At 36.2% G+C, this 19,377-nt stretch overlaps 1 protein-coding gene across 2 annotated transcripts in view; it reads right to left on the reverse strand.

The window, feature by feature from the left end:
- SNX25 (sorting nexin 25) overlaps positions 1 to 19,377 on the reverse strand; it is a 264,009-nt gene that overhangs the window by 149,670 nt on the left and 94,962 nt on the right. The window lies entirely within an intron of this gene.

Below are 19,377 nucleotides of genomic sequence, written 5' to 3' on the forward strand. Positions count from 1 at the left end.
GCAGGGGAAGCAATCCTTATCTCAGACAAAGCAGCAGCAAAAATAGACAGCATTAAAAGAGATAAGGAAGGAAACATTATACTCCCAAAAGGTACCATGGACAATAAAATAATTTCAATATTGAATATATATGCACCCAGTGGGACAGCACCCAAATTCTTAGAGGACAAGCTGAAAGAACTACAGGAAGACATAGACAGCAAAACTCTACTACTAGGAGACCTCAACCTCCCGCTATCAGATCTAGATAAATCGAATCATAAAACAAACAAGAAAGAAATTAGGGAGGTAAATAGATTGTTAGAAAAATTAGATATGGTAGAATTATTGAGGAAACTGAATGGAGATAGAAAGGAATATACCTTTTCCTCTACAGTACATGGAACTTATACAAAAATTGACCATGTACTAGGACATAAAAACCTAATGATCAACTGCAGAAAGGCAGAAATAGTCAATACATCTTTCTCAGATCACAATGCAATAAAAGTCATATGCAATACTGGGCCAAGGAGATATAGACCCAGAACAAATTGGAAACTAAATAACCTCATTTTAAAAAATGAGTGGACCAAAAACAAATTATAGTAAGAGTTAACCATTTTATCCTAGATAATGATAATAATGAAACAACATACCAAAACTTATGGGATTCATTCAAAGTGACTCTCAGGGGATATATTATAGCTCTAAATGCTTACATCAATAAATTGGAGAAAGAAGAAATCAATGAACTAAACATGCAACTAAAAAAATTAGAGAAAAAACAAATCAAAAATCCCCAATTAAATACCAAATTAGAAATTCTAAAAATTAAAGGAGAAATTAATAAAATTAAAAGCAAAAAAACTATTGAATTAATAAAAACCAAAAGTTGGTATTATGAAAAAACCAATAAAATTGATAAACCTCTGGTTAATTTGATTTAAAAAAAGAAGAAAACCAAATTGCTAGTATCATAAATGAAAAAGGTGAACTCACCACCAATGAGGAGGATATTAAAGTAATAATTCGAAATTATTTTGCCCAACTCTATGCCAATAAATTTGATCAGCAAAGTGAAATGGATGAATATTTACAAAAATATAAGTTGCCCAGGTTAAATGAAGAAGAGATTAAATACCTCAACAACCCTATCTCAGAAAAAGAAATTCAACAAGCCATTATTGAACTCCCTAAAAAAAAAATCTCCAGGGCCTGATGGATTCACAAGTGAATTCTACCAAACATTTAAGGAACAATTGGTTCCAATCCTATATAAACTCTTTGGAAAAATAGGGAAAGATGGAACTCTGCCTAACTCTTTCTATGAAACCAATATGGTAGTGTTACCTAAACCAGGAAGAGTTAAAACAGAGAATGAAAATTGTAGACCTATTTGCCTGATGAATATAGATGCAAAAATCCTAAATAAAATCTTAGCAAAACAATTACAGCAAGTCATCACTAGGATAATACATTATGATCAAGTAAGATTTATTCCAGGAATGCAGGGTTAGTTCAATATTAGGAAAACTGTTAGTATACTCAATTATATCAACAACAAACCTATAAGAAATCATATGATCATATCAATAGATGCTGAAAAAGCTTTTGACAAAATACAGCATTCATTCCTATTAAAAACACTAGAGAGTGTAGGAATAAATGGACTGTTCCTTAAAATAATTAGCAGTATCTATATGAAAACATCAACAAGCATTATATTCAATGGGGAGAGGCGAGAGGCATTCCCAATAAGATCAGGGGTGAAACAAGGGTGCCCATTATCACCACTACTATTGTATTAGAAATGTTAGCATCAGTAATTAGAGAAGAAAAAGAAATTGAAGGAATTAGAATTGGGAAAGAAGAGACAAAACTCTCACTCTTTGCAGATGACATGATGGTCTACCTAGAGAAACCCCAGAAATCATCTAAAAAAACTACTGGAAACAATTAGCAATTTTAGCGAAGTTGCAGGTTACAAAATAAACCCTCATAAATCCTCAACTTTCATATATATATATATATATATATATATATATATATATATATATATATATATATATATACATATATATATGTATAGCAAGAAACAGCAGGAAGAGCAAGAAAGAGAAATCCCATTCAAAGTAACCTCAGACAATATAAAATATTTGGGAGTCTATTTGCCAAGACAGACTCAGAATCTTTTTGAAAACAATTATAAAACACTTCTCACACAAATTAAATTAGATTTAAATAACTGGGCAAATATCAACTGCTCATGGATAGGTAGAGCTAATATAATAAAAATGACAATTCTACCAAAACTATACTATCTGTTTAGTGCTCTACCAATCAAAATTCCAAAAAATTACTTTAATGAGTTAGAAAAAATTGTAAGTAAATTCATATGGAGAAAAAAAAAGTCAAGAATTGCCAGGAGCTTAATGGAAAAAAGTGCAAAAGAAGGTGGCTTAGCCCTACCCAATCTAAAATTATATTATAAATCATCAGTCATCAAAACTGTTTGGTATTGGCTAAGAAATAGAGTGGTGGACCAGTGGAATAGACTAGGTGTAAAAGGAGGAGATGATTATAGTAATCTGCTGTTTGATAAAGCCAAAGAGTCCAGCCATTGGGATAAAAACTCCCTCTTTGATAAAGATTGCTGGGATAATTAGAAGTTAGTATGGAAGAAACTTCGATTAGACCAACACCTCACACCCTTTATCAAGATAAGATCCAAATGGTTACAGGACATAGACATAAAAAACAATACTATAAGCAAATTAGAAAATCAAAGACTAGTCTACCTGTCAGATCTATGGAAAGGGGAACAGTTTATGACTAAGGAAGAGTTGGAGAACATCACCAAAAATCAATTAGATGATTTCTATTACATTAAATTAAAAAGCTTTTGCACAGATAAAACCAGTGTAACCAAGATCAAAAAGAAATGTAGTAAATTGGGAAACAATCTTTACAACTAATAATTCTGACAAAGGATTTATTTCTAAAATATACAGAGAACTGAGTCATATTTTTAAAACAAAAAGCCATTCCCCAATTGACAAATGGTCAAAGGATATGCAAAGGCAATTTACAGATAAGGAGATCAAAGTAATCCATAGCCATATGAAAAACATGCTCTAAATCATTAATTATTAGAGAAATGCAAATTAAAGCTTCTCCGAGGTACCACCTCACACCTCTCAGATTGGCCAGTATGACCAGGAAGGATAATGATCATTGTTGGAAGGGATGTGGGAAATCTGGGACACTATTATACTGTTGGTGGAGCTGTGAACTCATCCAACCCTTCTGGAGAGCTATTTGGAACTATGCCCAAAGGGCAACAAAAATGTGCATACCCTTTGACCCAGCAACATCACTACTGGATCTATACCCTGAAGAGATGAGGAAAAAGGGTAAAAACATTACTTGTACAAAAATATTTATAGCAGCCCTGTTTGTGGTGGCAAAGAATTAAAAATCCAGTAAATGTCCTTCAATTGGGGAATGGCTTAGCAAACTGTGGTATATGTATGTCATGGAACACTATTGTTCTATTAGAAACCAGGAGGGATGGGCATTCAGGGAAACCTGGAGGGATTTGCATGAACTGATGCTGAATGAGATGAGCAGAACCAGAAAAACACCGTATACCCTCACAGCAACATGGGAGTGATGTTCAACCTTGAAGGACTTGTTCATTCCATCAGTCCAACAATAGGGAACAATTTTGGGCTGTCTGCAAAGGAGAGTACCATCTGTATCCAGATAAGGAGCTGTGGAGTTTGAACAAAGTGCAACGACTATTCCCTTTAATTTAGGAAAAAACAGATATCTTATTGTCTGACCTTGTTACCTCTTAGACTTCTCTTCTCTTTAAGGATATTATTTCTCTCTCATCACACCCAATTTGGATCAAGGTACAACATGGAAACAAAGTAAAGACTGACAGAGTGCTTTCTGTGGGGGGGGTGGGGAGGGAAGCAAGACTGGGGGGAAATTGTAAAACTCAAATAATATCTTTAATACAAATAAATTTAAAAAAAATAGAACATTACTGTCCTGAAAGAAATGGTGAATATGATGAATACAGTGAAGCATTTACATGAATTAATTGATGCAAAGGGAACTAGAAAATAATTTCACTGTGACTATAACAATGTAAAAAGAAATAATAGCACATCTATTTAACTTTGAAAACTAATCTTTAGCTCCAAGAAACGTCCTAGCAGAAAACTGAATACTAACAGTATTTTTCATCAAATGAAGGAATGATCATTTCAAAGTTATATATATAATGAAGGATTTCTTCACTGCATATAGATTCCAATCCCTTGTATTTATGAGTTACTATGACCCCCTTCTCCTCATAAAAGAAACCCAATTGCTTCTGATCTTTCCAAATGCAATCTTGGCCCTGGGTCAGCAGCTTTTCCAATTAGGTTTAAAAACTTCAAAAATATGTCCCCTGGGACTGCACAATCATCAATAATTCAGGCTCACCTCCACATTATGATGGGACATGAATTTCTGCAGATTCATAATAATGAATTAATTAAAATTATAAGATATTGAATGGATTCAAAATATTCATAATATCACTAATGACATACCCAGCAATGCAAATTTAAGGATTATTATTAAAATACAGAGAAAGCTCATTTTTTCCCAACTCTCTTCTTTTCCACCAATTAAAATCCTAGCAAGTGAACAAATCTTTATTAAGCACCTAATATTAAGCCATCACTGTGCTAAGTCCTGAAAATCATAAGAAAAGCAAAATAGTCCCTGCTCTTAGGAAACTCAAAATCTAACACACACACACACACACACACACACACACACACACACACACAGAAGATAGTTTCAGGAGGATGGTACTAGTATGAAGGAACAATGCACAAATAATACACACACACGCAATGAAATTGGAGATATTCTCAGAGGGATGTGCTACTATGAAGAGGGAGTAGAAGTCTTGAAGAAGACAGGATTTTAATTGAGAAAGAATCCAGAGTAAGACTGTCTGGTAATGTGGCTAAAATGTCCATATATTTTGTCATGAAAAATTCTATCCTCCTCCAGATAAAGAGCAATGGAATCTGAATACATATATATATATATATATATATATATATATATATATATATATATATATATATATATACACTCTCTCTTTTACTCTTTTTTTGTATGTTTTCTTTTGCAACATGATTAATATGGAAATGTTTTACATAATAGCACAGGTATGACTTAGGCCAAATTGCTTGACTTCTCATTGGGGAGAAAGGGTAGGGAGGTAGAGAAACAATTTGGGATTAAAAATTGTAAAGAAATTAATGATTAAAAATTTTTATATGTAATTGGAAAAAATATTTAAAAATAGAAAAATAAAATAAAATGCCCATACCCTTTGAAATAGAGACTAAATTACTGGACTGATATCCAAGAAAACTATCAATAAGAAAAAAATCTCCATATATTTCAAAACATTTATAGCAGCATTCAGCTAGCTAAGAAAGGGAATTTCTTAGGATAACTACACAACAGTGGCTAGAGCATGTAAATGGAGAGAAATAAGGAATTGAAAATGAAAGATATGCAATTACAATGATCAAGTATGGACCTGAGGAAGAGACGAACATCCCTCTCTCCTTTGTAAGGAGGGGGATTATAGTTAGGAAACACTGCATATACTGTCAGAAGGTCTGATGTGTTGACTAATTTTGCTCTTTTTCCTCTATTTTTTTTGTTCTTTATGAAAAAGGATGGTTCTCTGGTAGGGGAATACTTTGAAAAATGAAGGTGATAGAAAAACAAAAGTTTCAGAAATGCAATTAAACACACATGTATTAAGTATGCGTATGCATATATACATATATATCTGTATATACATACACACATAGATATGAATGAATGAATAAATAAATCATCTGAAGAAAGCAGACTTCTTAAAATTAGTTCACCTAAATGGAAAAGGGTAGAACAAGGGACTAGAAATATTTTCCAGTACTAGCATTGGTCAATTAATCCAATCTGAAGGTAAGTCCAAAAAAAATTTTAAATCTTCAAATGTAAGGCTTAATTGAGCTGTCAGAATACCACAATGAAAGCCTCTTCTAGATCCATTAGGCTCACATAAGACTCCTATCACATAAAAGATGGTTGTGTCAACATAATTTCCATGAAATTGATAAATAACATACTTTGGTACAGTTCATTTGTTTCTGGTTTGTGGAGGGAAGAAAACAGAGACAGATGGAATTTGGGGGAAGTCATAGTCTTAAACTAGTCCAAGACAGACAATTCAGCAACAGGCATAATACTTATGTTAGGAAATCTGAGAACTTTCTTTTCAATAAGTCAACTCCTCTAATAAGAAAAACATGGCACATCTCCTAGTATCAAGAAATTTGGCTTCTAGTCTCAAAAATTACCCCAATATGATAAATTCCAAGTCATCTCATATGGATTGCTAATTATTAGCAGTGAAACAAATGAAGTTTGTGAGGTATAGGATGGATATTTGCAAAGTAAGATGGAAGGAATAAAACAAGCATTTGCTTTACAAATATATAATTTTTTTATCTTGACAACAACAGTGAGAGACAGACATTATTATCACTCCCATTTTACAGCAGAGGAAACTGAGACAGACAAAAATTAACTAGTAAGCATCTGAGGCCTCAGGTCCTTGGCACTATTGCCTCAAGTTGCCTCATAGAATATATGGGAGGTGGGGAGTAAGGTATAAGATGAATGGAAAGGTAGGAGGGGGACCAGACTATGAAAGGCTTCAAATGCTAAAGACAACCTAAATTTACAGCAACTTTGCCTGATAAAGCCAACCCTCAAATTGAAAATGAAGAGAGAATTGGAAGTTATTAAAAAAAAAAAAGTATGTCCACCAGGGTACTGGGATCAAACTCAAATGGAACCAAGGATCACTAAGCCCTCCATAAGGATCCCTGTGGGCCACACATTGATTTAGTCTTAAAACAGAATGTTATCTCTATTTTATTTGGTTCAGCAGCACTAGGGGTGCTATGGGTCTCATAGAGCTATGTGTGTGACATCAACGCACAAGGGGGACTGCTCTTCATATTATAGTAAAATCTAAATTCTTTTATTTTTTGGTTTTTGCAAGCCAGTGGGGTTCAGTTATTTGCCCAAGGTCATCCAGCTCGGTAATTATTAAGTGTCTGAGGTCACATTTGAACTCAGGTCATTCTGACTCCAGGGCTGTTGCTCTATCCACTGAGTCACCTAGCTTCCCCCAAAATCTAAATTCTTAAGACAAAGTTAGCCTGAGATTGAGGGGTGATGAGCAGTGATAGCCTCTTTGTTCCAATTTTCACTTCTTTAGCATTATCATTTTTAACATCTCCTCTATGCTATTCACACTCCCCAAATCCCTGCAGAGAATTTACCAAGTGATATGGCAGGAGAGGTACTGGACTTAAGAGTCAGGAGATTTGAATTCAAATTCTGACTTCAATAGCAGTATAGTTTTCAGATGGTGTAATGGATAACTGTCAATCAAGCATTTATTAAGTGTTTGTGGTGTGCTAATAGTCATTGTTCTAATAGTTTAGAATACAAAAAAAAAGAATCCCTACCCTCAAGTTCACACTTTAATGGGAGAGACTATTGAAACAACTATATACAACAAACAAGATAGAGGTAGGATTAATTAGAAATAATCAACAGAGTTTATAAAGCATTGAGGAGGAAAGACTTCTTTTGGAAGGGGGCTTATAGACAGCATGTGAATGAAGAGGAGCATGGAGAGAATTCCAAGCATGAAGAAGTCAGTGAAAGTTCAGGGAGTTGGAAGATGGAGTTTTTTACGCAAAGAACAGCAAGAAGACTAATTTCACTAGCTCATAGAATATATGGGAGGTGGGGAGTAAGGTATAAGATGAATGGAAAGGTAGGAGGGGGGCCAGGCTATAAAAGGCTTCAAATGCTAAGCACAACATTTTATATTTGATCCTGGAGGTGATGGAGAGCCACTGGAGTTTATTGAATAAGAAGGTAACGTGGTCAGACCTAATTATTTTGACAGCTGAGTGAAGGATAAACTGGAATATGGAGAAATCTGTGGCACATGGACCAACCAACAGACTACTCTATTGGTCCCAGAATGAGGGGCTGTACCAGGATGGTGGCAATATTAGAAGAGAAAGAGGTATTGATAAGTTGCTAAGGAAACAAAATCAATAGTCCTTGGAAACAGATTGGGTGAGAGGGAACAAGGAGAAGAATATCACCTAGGTTATGAAATTGGATGACTGGGAGGACAGTGGCTTCCTTCCACATCACCACTTTCCCTAGCATTGTTTTGATATGCTGCAGGTCAACATAAAAATTAAATGAATTATGGAAATGAACAAGAGATACACCAACTAAATATTTCAGGTGTCATCATTTTCACTGAGTCATTTCTAGAGAAAAGCTAGGACAGTGACCAAGTGAAAGAAAAAAAGAAAAGAGAAGACAAGGAAGGGTGCCTCTGACTGGTCAATAGTGCTGAGTTTGGGCACACCAAATACTTTCCAGCTGGACAATTCAAAACTTCCCTCCACCTATTGACCATTATATGTTCTGCTGCCATTCTATGATTTCTAGTGAAGAGGTTGCTTTAGAAAGGAGATATCTGGAACAAAAAGTACTATAGCAATAATAGTATATAATATATATATAATATATATATATATATATATATATATATATATATTACAGATATAGAGAGTACATTTGCGGGGTTGTCCAACCTTACTTTTAAAAGTTTTATTTGAAACAATTGACAATATATTTTGATTCGCCATTTTAGTGAGAACTCAGAGGTAACTCAGCTTCATTTGCTAAGGAATTTAGTAAATCCATGGCAGGCCGCATTTTGGAAAACCCTGGTATATAGCACAATAATATACTATGCTATATTATATGTAGTATACTATTTACAATATACTATACTATATATACTAGACTAGCATCATTGAATGTCAACTAGGCATATGTAAAAAGACTATAGCAATAGTATTTATGAAAGCAGCTTGAATGTAGATTGAAAAAAATAAGGCTTCTTCAATATTGAATGGAACCTTTAGGAAGGTTCTATGAGAGAACCTGGAAAACAATCACAGAGGAAAAGAATTCATTTTCACAGATATTAAGAGTCTACTATATGCTAGGCCTGGGTTGGATATCAATTGGCAGTAAAAAATGAGATGAAAAGTGAAATGAATGCCACATTAATGAAAAAAAAAGTCACATGAATAAATATAGGGAATTACTTTCGTTTTTTTAATTATTCATTTAATAACTTACTGGTATGTTTCCATAGCAACTGAATCATAGATAATTTCAAAGCCCTGCTTTGGGATTTCTGCCAGGTCAAATGACTGTCATATGCATCTGAAAGAATTGGTTGTGACCTTTAAAATATTTTTAAAAAAATATTCTTCATACAAAGGAATCATCTGTTATCCTGCATGACCTAGTAATGGCATATTCTATTAATCAAATATTTTAGTTAATGGAAAAATCATCCCTTATAGAAATGTAAAAGACAGTCCTATCTCAGTAGTCTAAAGGGGAAGACAATAGTCAATTATCAATTTTTCAATCATCTAGAAGGGAACAGAAGAGGAAAGGAAGATAGAATACCAGGCCTGGAGTCAGGAAGACTCATTTTCATGAGTTCAAATCTGGCCTAAGACAAGCTACCAGCTAGGTGACCCTGGGACAGTCACCCTGAAAGATAAGATGCTATAATGATCCCTATTTTACAGTTGAGAAATTGAGGCAAACAAAAGTTAGGTGACTTGTCCAGGGTCACATGCCACTAAGTATTTGAGGCCAGATTTGAACTCAGGTCTTCCTGACTCCAGGTCCACTTCTCTACCTACTATATATACCATCTCACTGTCTCAGAAGGTACGTCATACTCCTATGTATCAGTGTAACCTAGAGAATTCTCAAGACTACAATCAGCAAAGGACAAGGTCTAATAGATGTTACTCAAATGGGAAGACTGAGAATTACCCTGGAGGTAACTCCACAAAGTCCATAACCATGCCTTACCTAAACTTTAAGGCTCTCTCAGTTCCCACATGATTACTCTATACAAAGCAAATTCTATGTTAAATCCAATTAAATTGTATGAGACAGGAGGGAAATGATAATTCACTCTGGTGGAGAGGATATCCATGCTGATGAAATTACAGCTCTTTCAAATTATCAAAGTAGAATACAACAAAGTAGATTTAAATTTAAAACTTTTTGGCCTCGAACTGTAATTTTATTTGTGAGGGGAACTCCTTTCCCTCCCTCCAATCAAATCAGCAACTCCTTTGCATCTATATTCTTAAGGAGTTGCTTGCAATATCACCTGTTAAAATCTTGCCAAGATTCATAGGGCCAATAAGTTGCAGAGGCCAAACTTGAATTACAGTCCTTCTAACTCCAAGGTGAAACATCAATCCAGTATTATATTCCTATTCCAAAGACACAGGTCCAGTTCCTCTTCCTATTCTTTTATGATTTAGAAGGCATTTCATTATCTTGTAGTACTATTTGTCGTTCAGTCATTTCAGTCATGTCAAGACTCTCCCATATTGGATTTTCTTGGCAAAAATACTGAAGTGGTTTGCCATTTCCTTCTCCAACTCATTTGACAGATGAGGAAATAGAGGTCACACAGCAACAGACTAAAACCATTTTTGACCTCAGGAAGATAAGTCTTACAGACTCCAGATATGGTGCTCTATCCACTTCTCTACCCAGCCGCTCGCTCTACATTACCATAGGTCCAAGATTACAAATATCATATCCCAGCCAACCTTCTACAGGAAGCCTTTCTCAACTTCCTTTAATACTAGGGCCTTCTCTCTGTCCATTCTCTCTAATTTATTCTTTTTCTAGCTCATTTGTATAGAGTTAATTGACTATTATTATCTTTCCCATTAAACTAACAGCCTCTTGAGACAGGGACTATCTTTTACATTTCTTTTCCTTCTCAGTACTTAAGCACAATGTCTGTCCATTTTGTTACAGTCGTTTAGTTGCTCAGTCATGTCAAACTATTCATGACCACTTTTGGGATTGTCTTGGCAAAAACATTGGAGTTGTTTACTATTTCCTTCTCCAATTCATTTGACAAATGAAGAAACTGAGGCAAATATAGTTAATTGGGATTTGCCCAGGGTCACAAAACTAGTTATTGTCTGAGGCCACATTTGAACTCAGATCTTCCTGACTCCAGTCTAGCATTGTATTCATCTAGCTGCTTCCTGCACCTTGGCAGGCATTTAACAAAAAAACAAACAAATAAGTAAGTAATTAAGTAGACCAATGTTAGTTAGCCCTTGTAGTAGCAGAGCCTACAGATGTCAGTTACTAGAATTCCAGATATCTTGGAATATTGAAATACCCACAAATAACTTAGAATCCTGGAACCTTACAGCATTAACCACCTAACTACAACTCAGGATGGAGAGGGTCATCAAACAGACATAAACATCCTAAATATTTCTTGAAGTTTCCAGTAAAGCGCTAACTAAAATGACCTTGCTAAGCTCACAACACATGCTTATTTCTCAAATCAATATGCTTTGCAGAGTAGATTGTTTCAGCATCTCCAAATAATCATATAAATTTAATTAAAAAGACACACACCTTCTCGTGCCTAGTCAATCTGATCCCTTAATTTTATAGGTAGCAATTTAAAGAGATCCAGGGAATCAATAATGCTAGGCAACAGTGTACATCAACAATTACAGAAGGAAAAAAGCCTCCAGAAAGGATATGTCCAATTGCATCTGAAACAAGCAGTGACATTGGTGCTGAGAATGATTAACCTCATATCAATTTAGGCTTCAGATAGGAATATAATAAAAAGTAATTTTGTCTATTTGTAATTGTGATCAGCCCTGGCTCTTGAGTAGGGAGTAATTTTTTATTTCAGATAAACAGTATACAGCCAAGCAACAGAATAATTTTATGCACCATTACCTATTTTTTTAGAGCAAAAGATTCTTCTGTGCAATTGCTTGAGTGGGTCACTGGAATTCTTTTTTTCTCATTTTGAAACAAGAAGGAACCCGATCAGAAACCCCAGTGTCCCCTATAAGATGATGAGTGGAGACAGTGCCTGGGGAAAGACACCCCAGAGTCAGGGTAAATGGAAGACTTTGCAATTGTGTCATGGCAAAAGGAAAGAGAAAAAGTCAATGTGAGCCTTCAGCATCATTTGTGGATGGTACCTGCCCAAGTGGCAGGGATAGGGGGATGGGTGGGGGAGGTGGTAAGGGAGTCTGGAGAAATTCAGATGCTTCTTCTGTGCTTTAAGGTCAGAAAGGGTTAAAGGATGAAGTAGCTCATGGACTAGTAAGGAGAGAGTGGTTAAGTCACTCCCCCCCTCCCCCCAGGTCTCATCTATCTTTTCTCTGTTCTATTAAAATGAACAGACTGGAAGTGATAATCTCTAAATTTCCAACTTGCTCTATGCTCTAATCATTCCTTTAAAAAATATGTGTGGGGGCAGCTAGGTGGCTTAGTGGACAGAGCACCGGCCCTGGAGTCAGGAGTACCTGAGTTCAAATCCGGCCTCAGACACTTAATAATTACCTAGCTGTGGGGCCTTGGGCAAGCCACTTAACCCCATTGCCTAGCAAAAACAAAACAAACAAACAAAAAATATGTGTGGAGCTTCTGATGGGTTTTAAACAATAATTATAGAATAAATTTAGAATAATTTTCATTTCCACCTTATTTTAGGGTGTAAAGTTGAACATGCTCTTTGGATCACTGAATCACAGAGCTGCCTATATGGAGCATGTCCCTCCTCCCACCCCCCACCCCCACTGGAGCCCGGCTCTTTACCCCTTTAGCTGCCTCATAGCACTTCCCCCCTCCTTTTCTTTTCTTGCTCTGTTCCCTATGTCTGAAATGCCCTGCTCTCCTTTTGTTACCTATAAAATCCTTTTCATGACTTTTAAAGTTCAATTCAAACACTACTTCTAAGAACATAAATGATGCAGTAAATAAAGTGTTGGGCATAAAGTCAGAACCACCTGATTCCAAATCCAACCTCAAACACTTCCTACCTGTGGCAAGTCACAACCTCAGACTGCCTCAGTTTCCTAAATGGCTAAATAGGGATAATAATGGAACCACCTCATAAGTTGTTGTGAGGACCAAGGAAAATAATATTTGTACAGTAAATAGTTCAGAGCAGCTGGCACATATTAAATATCATCCTCTGTCCCTTCCTGGATCTCACCTTTTTTTTTAACTTTGGCTCTTATGCAGCTACAGAGCTTTTTTGCTTTACTAAGACAATTGTTATTTTGGAGACAGAGAGTAAGTGTGAATGTGTATGTGTATGTGTGTGTGTGTGTGTGTGTGTGTGTGTGTGTGTGTGTGTGTATGTATGTTGTGGAAGGGGGTGTGGGGGTGGTAACATCCCCCTACTTAACTATAAGGTACTTGAGGGTACGGACCATATTTTGGCCGAATAGGGCATCTCATACTGTTCCTACCACATTTATTTACAAACAGAAGGTATTTCATCACATTTGCTGAATTGAATTTGAGAAAATAAGTAAAGTTTAAACACCACAACACAAATACCCTTATGCATTAGGGAAAAAGAGTTTGAAGTGCGATCACCTGGGTCTCTCACCTAAGAACTTTTAGATCCAAACTAATTCACTTAACTTGTTTGAATTAAGTTAAGGCTAACTTGGGATCTGTAAACTTCTTACTGAAAAATATTTTGGGTGAGCTCTAGAACTCTCTCTCTCTGTTGAATAGATTTACCCCTCTCCCAATGGAAGTAATCCTTCATTCTGTATTATATCGCACACATATGTATACTTTCTCTGATTTCTATTTTTGCTATGATTTAGATAAATGGATTTCTTTAAGATATATATATATATATATATATGCATGTATCTGTATATAAAATGCACATAAATGAAAAACAATTTTAATACAAATTTATTTTGCAATCTTGTAGTATTTTATGCATTTTAAAACATTCTTTTGAAAAGGACTCCAACCGGGGTGGCTAGGTGGCACAGTGGATAGAGCACCGGCCCTTAAGTCAGGAGTACCTGGGTTCAAATCCGACCTCACTTAATAATTACCTAGCTGTGTGACCTTGGGCAAGCCACTTGACCCCATTGCCTTGCAAAAAAAAAAAAAACAGCTAAAAAAGAAAAAATAAAAAAGGACTCCAACAGCATTGCCAGACCGCCCAAGGGGTCTAGGGCAATTTGATTTCTTAGGTTTCTATCCAAATCTGGCTCTTTGCTGCTTCTGTGAGCAAGGAGGCAGCTCCGGAGAGGAGAGCAGACGAGAATCTGTATCCTGATATCTGACCCTGTGACCCAAAGACAGGGAGCTCCCAGTCCTTGGGGTTGATGGAAGCCCTCAGTCAAGCTGCAGCTACTCCCACAATGCTGGTCTGGAATCTCATGTCAGCAAGCTATGGTATGGAGCAGGCAGAAGGAGCAGCAGCACCCAGATTCAGAAGATTTTTGACTCAGGCCAGCAGGAGAGAGAAAGAGAATCATTAGGCAGCATATGCAAGCTACTTCTGGTTTTATAGTTTTGGCATTTAAAGCCCTTAGCAAACTGCTTTTGACCTCTTCTCCTAGGCTCATAACATGTTACAAATCGTGGTCTAGCCAATCTGGATCTCCTTGTTATTTTGTGTAAACAACATTGCAAGTCCTGCCTTAATACATATTGTCCCTCATTCCTGGAATACAAATGCTCCTTCTCACCACCTTTTTTTGTGAAAGATACATACATAGATGATACATAGAAACATAGATGAATAGATGAATGAACAAATATATATTAAATACCTATCATGTACTAGATATTGTCCTAAACTCTGAGTATACAATGGGAGGAAAAAGACAGTTCCTGCCTTAAGGGATCTTATAATCTAATGAATTCTTGAACTCTTGCAAAATTTGACTCATATGTCCTTGAAGCTCTTCCTGACACCTCCCCCAAATTATTAAGAGTGTCTCAAACTACTTTGGAGGAGTATGGAACAGGGGAAATAACATATGCTCTGTAGTCAGAGAACCTAGTTTTAAAATTCAAATTGGACATATACTATATGTATGTGTGTGACCTTGAACAAGTAATTCCCCAACAATCAAATTTTAGGGCCTAAATTCAGAGATGGCAAACTCATAGCCCTCAGACTACAAGCTACATAAAAAAAAAAAAAAAGATTTAAATATAATAAGGAAAAGTTTAACAAAGCAGGCAAAAACAACTTAACATGAATAAATACAATGTTAAATTGTGATTTTCTATGAGCATTTGGTCCCTGGAGATCTTTCTGAGTTTGACATCAATAAATTAAGACAACTACTTTTAAGTCTAGAACTATGATTCTAGTAGCTACTTGTTTTTTCCATGATAGAACAGAAGAAGCTCCCTGAGGGAAGGAACTGTTTCACTTTTGCTTCTAATTCTCCCAATGCTTGGTACACACCTAGACTAGTTAATCAGTTTAAACAAAATTATTTCCCCTCCCATACACTGTAATCTAGTCAAACTGAATTTCTTTCTGGTCCTCACATACAACATCCCATCTCTGGTCTTCATCAATCTCTGATTTGCTTTGGATGAATTCTGTCCTCATCTCCAACTCACTACACCTTCCCCATAAAGTCCTCCTTGATTCCCCCTACTGCTAGTTGCCTTCATTCCATATTTGTCTGGCACACAGTAAGTACTTAGTAAATTATCTTAATAAAAAGTAGTGCTTAATAAATTATCATCTCAACTCAATAAACTCCAGTAATTCCCTGTTGCCCCAGGATCAAATACAAAATCCTCCATTTGGCATAAATCAAGCATGGTTCTTTAATTTATTTTAATCAATTAAACTAAATTAATTTAACTTAATTTCTCTATCCCAGGTTATACTGGAGAATTGTGACAAAGGTGATCCACTGGAGAACGAAAAGGCAAACTACACCAGTGGTGTGACCAAGGACAGTCCACAGGGTCACAGAGTAACATGACTGAACAAAAAAAAAACAGACCTACACGTGGAGAGAAAACAATGAAATCAAACTGATTTCTATCACTATAAGTATTTGGTACCCAATCTAAGCTAGGTCTTCACTTCTACTTAGTGGTTATTTGTTCCACTGTACTGCTGATTCCCCTCAGCAATTAAAAAAACAAAACCAAAAGAATTTTTGAGAATTCTCTTAAGTCAATCACTCCAAGTGCCTCCTGTCCTCCAATCCCCAACACACAGAGCTGATGTCCTGCACTATGACAACAATGCCATCAGACTGGATTTCTTTCAATGACTTTCATTTAGCATTATCCATTCTCTACTCTTTCCTTGGAGAAACATGTATCCTGACTCCTTGCAACAGTTAATTCTCCTAATGACTGACATGGATATGTCCTCTACCAAAAAGATTATAACCCCTCTACACCTCAACAAGTACAATTCTTATCCATATATTCCCTCCTAGATCAGCAAATATTTATTAAGCACCTACTATGTAAGCACTAGAGATACAAACAAAAGGCAAAAGACAGTCCCTGATCCCAAACTGCTCACAACTGAATGGAGGAAACAAAAAGCAAACATATACTTACAACCAAGCTTTTAAAAGATAAATGGGAAAATAATTAAGACAAGGAAAGCCTTAAAAATAGGAGAGTTTGAAGAAGGCTTCTTGTTAGAAGATGGAATTTTAATTGAGACTTGAAGGTAATCAAAGCTTAATGATTTAATGGTCAGTAGTCAGAAATGAGAAGAAAGTGCATTCCAGGCATGGAAGGGCAGCTAGTGAAAAGACCCCAGCAGAGAGAGAGTGTCTTGTTTGTGAGGCACCCAGGAGACCATTATCACTGGATCAAAGGGGTACCTGGAGAATAAGGTGTAAGAATTTTGGAGAGGCAGGAAGGGAGCAGGTTATAAAGGTCTGAGTGAAGAATGATCTAATCTTGTACGGTAAAAGTGTGTGGGACAGGTTAGGGGTGTAATTCTAAGTGAAATTAAAATGAAAGCCCACAGAATCAAGTCTGGATATGAAGGCAAGTGAAGCCAGATAAAGGGAGAATTTTTAGGGATCAAGGAAGTTATCATGAGTTAAAGGGTAGATTTAGTGAGAGTGAGTAGCACAAAAAAGACGAATAGAAAAATCACTCAGGCTGTAATTTGGCACAGTATGATTCGCAACAGGGAAGAGAAGCAAGGTATTCAAAGAAAAAGAACAATGTTTAACTGAACTATAAGGTCAAGAAAATGAAAGGGAAGTCAGAAGGGGGGTGATGAATTGATAGAAAAAGGATGAATGGAAAAACTATGTGTTAAGGAAACACCAACAAATGCACTGAACTTATTGAAGAGGAGAGCAGGGGCTGGGGGTGCAGGAAAAGACTGTGAACCTAACAAATGCAGTAAAAAAAAGAAATTTCTCAGAGGTCAATAAATGACTACATCAAAGGTGATTTACAGAGAAATGGAGCAAACTCCAAAGAAAGAGAAGGTGTTGAGTGATAAAGAAAAAAGGTTAGCCTCCATTCCTTAAACAATGGTCCCATTTTGTGAATGGGTTCTCATACTTTGGTTGGTGTTTGTTTTCTCTTCTCTATTTGGGGCTGATATGCTCAGTTTTTTTTTTCCTTAATTGTATTTTTTTTTCAATTATATGTAAAGATTCATTTTTGTAAAATTTTGAGTTCCAAATTTTTCTCCCTTTCACTCTTCTCTCCTCCTGCCCTAAATTAGCAAGTAATCTGACAGAGATTATACATGCACAATCATGTTAAACATTTTTTCCATAATAGTCATATTGTGAAAAAAGATACAGAATAAAAGGGAAAATCCACAAGAAAGAAAAAAAATTTTTTTTTGCAAGGCAAACGGGGTTAAGTGGCTTGCCCAAGGCCACACAGCTAGGTAACTATTAAGTGTCTGAGACAGGATTTGAACCCAAGTACTTCTGACTCCAGGGCCGGCACTTTATCCACTATGCCACCTAGCCGCCCCCCCAAAAAAAATTTTTATAGTGAAAATTGTATTCTTTGATTCAGATTCCATAGTTTCTTTCTCTGGATATGGGTGACATTTTCCATCATGAGTCTTAGAAATCACCTTCGATCACCGTGTTGCTGTAAAGAGCTAAGTTTTTCATAGCTGATCATTACACAAGGTTGCTGTTCCTGTGTAAAAGGTTGACCTGGTTCTTGGATTGAACATTCCTCCTGCTGAACCTGAACCTCCTCAAAAGAACATTTCTGGTGCCAAGAAGCATCAGAAATCATTAATGCAGAACATCATGATGTAATTGGAAGAGAGTCCATGCATGTCAGCACCTTATCCTACAAGACTGAGAGATTGAGAAACTTGCCCAGAGTCACATAGTGAGCACTGAGAAGCAGATTTTGGGTCTTCCTGACTCCACTACCAGCTGGTACCACCAGCACAACATTCACTGGTATGGTCATGCTATGAATGGAGCACAGTTGGTAGTCAGGAAGACCTCAGGAAGTTTCTGACACTAAATTTGTTACCCTGGGCAAGTCACTTAACTGCTATTTGACTCAGTTTTCTTATTTATAAAATGAGAATTTTATCTTCCAGAGTTGTTGTGAAGATCAAATGAGAAAAGAATTGTAAAGTACTTATCACAGTTCCTTACACATAGAAAATATTATATTAAATATTATATTAAATATTATATTACTATGTGACTTGCCTAGGGTTACGCAGCCAGTATGTCTTGAGAGGAGGCAGTTGAACCTAGATCTTTCTGTCTCTTCTGCCAGTTCTCTATTCAATGTGACAGGTAGTGCAGTACAAAAAGTACAGACCTGGAGACTTGAGTTCAAATTCAGCCTCAGATACTTCATACCTGGATCATCTGGGGCAAATTATTTCACCTCTGTTTGCCTCCATTTCCTCATATGTAAAATGGCAATAATAATTACCTACCTCTCAGGGTTGCTGTGAGGATCAAACAAGATCAAAATTGTACAGTGTCTAGTACATAATAAGCATTATTGTTATGGAACATGGCTTCTTTTTTTTTTTAGGTTTTTGCAAGGCAAATAGGGTTAAGTGGCTTGCCCAAGGCCACACAGATAGGTAATTATTAAGTGTCTGAGACCGGATTTGAGCCCAGGGACTCCTGACTCCAGGGCCTGTGCTTTATCCAGTGCTCCACCTAGTCGCCCCTTGGTACATGGCTTCTTAAACATAAATCATAGGTATCAACTATTTAGCATTACAAGAAACTTCAGAAAACTGACAAGTGAGGAAACTGAGGCCCAAAGTGGCCTAGGGACTTATCCCAAAATCCTATTAGTATTAAATAGCAAAGGTGA

Source organism: Macrotis lagotis, chromosome 3 (assembly GCF_037893015.1).
Source record: "Macrotis lagotis isolate mMagLag1 chromosome 3, bilby.v1.9.chrom.fasta, whole genome shotgun sequence".
Lineage (NCBI taxonomy): Eukaryota > Metazoa > Chordata > Mammalia > Peramelemorphia > Peramelidae > Macrotis > Macrotis lagotis.